A 5504-nucleotide genomic window follows, 5' to 3' on the forward strand; every position below is an offset into this window, starting at 1 on the left:
AGCTGTGTCGGTCTGTTACATGGTAAAGCAATGACAACCACTTCTGTAGTACAACTTCATCACCTTCGCACGTTTCAGCACACCACCACAGGTGATTGGAAACACTGTGGCACCACTGTAGCAACTCTCTGTTTACTCTCCTTTTGCCAGCTTCTGCAATTTTCTTTGTCAAGCTTTTGGCCATATGCCACACCTCAAACTGGTGATCCACCGCTGGGAATTCGTTGCGCATCACAAATCGAATGCCCGGATGTCGGTCAGTTGCCACAAGACTTACCTTAACATTTCTTGACAGCAAGTTTGACAGGCACTTCTTGAAAGCTTTCTTCTCAAGTGCCACTGAAGATACCCCTGTGCAAACTTGCTCAAGGCAAAAATCAATGATATGTCCAGAATCCAGGTCCATCATGCTATAGCAGCAGTATTTGGCTGAATATCCTGGACTATCGCACCGCCCATCACCACCTAACCGGATTTCCTTCCCCTGACTATCTGCCAGCATACGATTCTGATGTTGTATCCAGGTATGCTGCATTACTGGGAACAAATATTGCCTTTGAATGGTGTAGAAAATTGTCTCACTGATAAACTCAAGCCAAAAATATGCACAGGAAGCCGCAATATGTGCATATGTACTACCACTGAAGAGAAGATGCCAGTAGTAAGTTCCCAGCAGGCATTCTGCCTATAACTGGTTGACTTTCCCACACTGAAGAAATGCATGTCCACTAATGCAGCATACCTTCACAGATACATAAGACCCTAACTTGGTTTTCTTTTCCACTTCGGAAGCAGGACTTCGGCATTCTGGGCAGGTCAATTTTAAGAGCAGTGAATCAAGGCAAGACTCGAAAACAATGAACTTTGGTTCACTTATCATCTTCTCATCTTCATCCTCTTCCACCACTGTGTCGTCCATGTCAGTGGTCGTCAGACTGTCAAAGGTAGCTCCAGTTGGGATCCTTTTCAGTCTCATTTGTCTGAGAAACCGAAGACTCACTCTGCATGCTTGTGTTATGCATATCTGGAGTGAGCTTGATTGGAGTGCTGCAAGCCTGCACGTGAAGAGACATGTAGGCACTGCAGCTAGATGTGGCTACTTCACTGCAGGTATCAGCCTCCTGTTGAAGACCTGGGTTGACTCTCACTCTACACCCAATGTCATCATTTGAAACCTGATGATCTGGTGTTCCCGACTGAGTCATTTCAGTCTGAAAAAGTGTGGATTTCCTGCAGTATGTGTGGTCCATCAGCAATGACACTGCATCCTCAGGGAATTGTACAGCTGCATCCTTCATCTTCCATGGTTTCGAATTCTGTTCCACTAACTTTGCTTGAACTCCCACACTGATGCCTTTCTTTTGCCGGAAGTTGGTTTGGCATGCTACTGTATTCCTTTCCACTGCAGCCATTTCTATGGCTTCGACTACGTCTTCATATACTTGTACCTGCAACTCAAAGAAAACTACCTATGAAATTTATACTGCATAGCAGGCTGTCATAATAAAAGATCCTGTTTCGGACAGCAGATTGAACACTATTTGGTTCAATGGATGATGCTCCATTCACATTTCCATGTTTAACAGTCTGTCACTGTCAGTATCTGAACATTATGTCCATTAGCATTGCATTTTTTACCATTTCTACACGTTACTCAGCAGCTAACAGGACATGTGCCAATTCCACCTTTTTTCTCCCAGTGTAAGGGAATATGAATGGCCACATCACTGTACCAGCACTGAACACGTGCTGTAATCCGGAATGCCTGCAGTGACTATCTATCCACAAAACCGTTCAAACACTTAACACTACATCAAGTCAATACTTACCACTACAGAAAGGTTAATCTCTGCCTTGTTGAACAGTACAGAAAATGCACATTCCTCACTAGTCTATCAGTGCACACTGTTTACTGCAGCATTACTCATGTCTCTCCCCAAACCAAACCCTTCTGTCACCAGTTCATATTGTACAGGTCTTCATACATACATACCTCTACAGGTTCTGGTACGTCTACAGCTTCTGGCACTGGATGGTCCATGTCATCTGGAGTGACTGCAGCCTCTGCTTCCTCATGCACTGTCAACATTTAATTCTGCCTCTGCACATGGCCATTAGGCTGTGGTAAGGGAATAAAAACAGGTAACTGTCACATAAAAACCATCACCCAGGATGTTATCAATGCTGAATGTATGAGTAGGAGAAAATCAAGTTACTGACCTTGCATTGGCGATACAGTTGGTGTTTCACAACATCTGGCAAGGTTGGCTGGGTTGTACTGAAGTTCCTCAATAAGCTGCGGGTGATAGTAAAGGTATTAATTAATCATACTACACAAGCAGTAGACCATACATTGTACAGGTCATGCTAATCAAATGCAAGTATCCCATAACTGATGTGTTGTTCAACCGTCTTACGTTTTCATGTTTATGCTGCAGCCGCTGTTCAGATGATGTCCTTGGATGTGTGGTTGTAAAAATGAAGTGTCGGTACAGCGTCCTTAAGTAGTTGACGAATGGGCCGCCTTGGCTTCATGTGTTCTGGCAGTAGTTCACTCTTATAGTCCAGCTGAAATTGGTTCTGTGAAATGTTTGGAGCACAGGAAGTGACGTGGGTTTGACATGCTGACCGATTCTTTCACAAACCTGCCTATGTTACCGACATCTACCCCACAGTTCACCACCCATCGTGTACACTGTTGAATGTCACGTGGAAAGCGATGGAAGGATACACCGGGTGGCAGATTGTCTCGGCGAACATGACAACCATAGGCAAAACACGTTGGCATGGCTACACTCACCTAAGTAAAAATAGAAAGAGTAGAGGCTCAACTCCTGCTGACTAAGTTTTTAACAAGGCACTGCTCAGTTGCGCCAAACTCTTGGGCAATTCACTATACAACTTTGTCAGTTCCTATACAACCTTGTTTGCACTTCAACATTAGCTGTAAAACACCTATACCTACACAAATCTTGCAATCGTTACTCATTCCTTGTGACAGTCCACACTCACTTGCTCTGTGTTGTCAGTCTCAGCTTACCTGACCTTTGTCACCCGCCATTCAAATGCCTGGTTGTACAGTGCCACCTAAATGCAGTCATTACGCACAGAGTTACACACTAAGGCAAAGAATTGATCACTCCAGAGAGACAAATGGATACTTCATTAGTAAGGCTTAAAAAACCTTAATACATTAATACTGCTGCCACAAGCCCATATTATGACATGCAGATACAGGATAGGCAACCATTGTAGTAACAGTGCAACTGGCACACCAGAAAAATATCTACATATTCTTTGTCCTTCATTAATGCTTTACACTGCAACTACCAAAGCTTCACAGTTTTGTTTCGATTCACACAATGACATTCACACTGTCGAGCATTTACCTCATAGCCAGACAACCCTCTACCACCTAGGAACACTACTTATGAGACGTGTTAAACTTATCATATACTCTTAGTTCTCTCCTATCATGACAGTATTACTGGCACTGAGATTGTTGGCAACAGAAACACGACACCTCAATCACCCCCTGTATTGTCTCTGAAAGAATTTGCTGGACAGTGTGAAAAGTGGATTGCTGTGAAAAAACAGAGACCTGGCATTCCACTTGTGGAAATAATGTGTCAAAACAGCTAAGGAAAGCCACTTGTTCATGATGACACACTGCAGGGCCTGGCATCAACCACTGCATTATGCCATTAGCCCACTACTGATTCCGCAGCTCGCTCAACTCCTCAACATTGCCAGTGGTTGTCATTGTCTGTAAAGAAAAAATAAACAAACCTATACAGATGCTCAACCTTTGGAGTCAAGATGTTCATAAGGACAGTATCACTATTAGGCATGTATGGACTTCAGACATTCAGAGTCAGTTAATAATTAAACTAATTTATTTCAAGTTGTACAAAATCATAAGGGAAGTCATAAGAGATGAAATACAATGCGTTTTTGGATTTGCTTTGATGCCACGCAGTGTTTCTGTGCACCATGTAATTTGTCAATAACAGTTCAGTCCTGAAATATCCACAGTCCCTCAAAAGGCTGAAATCCAGTATAGCCCTCATCTCTTTCTTCTGCAGGAAAGGTTGTTCGTACATGATTCACTACACAAGCGGGGAGGACCACTCTGTTGCCAAAGCCAAGCTTGTAATTGTTGTACACCCACAGAACATATGCTCTATATGCTAACAGACGGTACAACCTGAAAGAATAAAATAATGTGAATAGAGAGCTGCATGCCAGTATGGTAGTATTATACACATTATCTGCTGCCAGCTATATTTTAACAGGAATGTTAGACAAACAAAAGTAGGCCATTAGGTTGGCCACCAATTCGATGTCCGCACTCATACCTGTTACTCCAACTTGCTCGTCTGAATCTTCCTCGAAGCATACATTCATGCCTGAACAACATTTGCAGTACTTCTGGTACTAAACATGCCAATTCAAAACGTGGATGCATAGTAATGCATGTATTAATTGGTTCAAAGTTGATTTCTCTCCATTTTTCGATAGCTCGCTGTGAGGACACACAACATTGGCATTCAAGTAACGTGTTCATTAATGCACAATGGCCACATAAGCACCATGTCATGTTAGACAGATTAGAGATATCAGGTGCCACTGACTCCTGCTCCACATCACTGGTGTTGGTCCTGCGCCGTTTCCTCCTTGCTTCTCCAGGACGATATGTCGGCTCAAACTGATATCCTTGATGGTAACTCTGTTGTCCTCGAGAACTCATGCTGGCAGTGATACTATGGGAAAGAATACACAAGTAGAAAAAAAGTAGTCATACTTGGCCCTCCCATGAAAAAAAAAGTTTGCCCTCTCGCATTGTCATACATGTCACATCTGCTGCATGGTGACCATTATAGGCATCAAGCACCAAGTTGACATGTGTTCATTACACAGCGTAGCAGCTAATCGCTCATGTTTAAAGGAATGTACTTTTCAGACAGCTTTCATGCCTGCAATGACACTCCAAGTGAGCGTATCCAAAATGGAGTACTAGGACACCACCGCAGGTATAATACTCCTCAATACATTAAGGATTCGAGTATCGGTCAACGGTGATGAGCTTAGGCACTGTCCAAAATGCTTCAACATAGCCGACAAGCACACTAGTACTTTGCAGACCTTTGTCCCTGTATCCATTTCGGTCTGTATGGCGTCTCTCGCAGATTAGATGGCAATATGGATGGAAATGTTCAAAAAGTCTCTCCTGCATGTCTGGTTGATATGGCCATTGAGACTCTAGAGCATTTACATCTTGTAGCGTGATGACCCTCTACCGCCCATAACTTGAGACATGAGTTAACCTTAAGAACCTATAGTCTTAGTCCTCGCCTCTTCCATCAGTATTATTGGCTCAGAATGTTGGCAACACAATCAGTACATCTGAATCACCCCCCCTGTATTTTGTCTGTGAAAGTGTTTGCTAGACAGTCGGAAAATAGATTGCAAGCAACAAATATACCCGTGGCATGCCATGATAG

The sequence above is a fragment of the Protopterus annectens genome, chromosome 1.part1, assembly GCF_019279795.1.
Source record: "Protopterus annectens isolate FY-2018-M chromosome 1.part1, PAN1.0, whole genome shotgun sequence".
Taxonomy (NCBI): Eukaryota; Metazoa; Chordata; order Ceratodontiformes; family Protopteridae; genus Protopterus; species Protopterus annectens.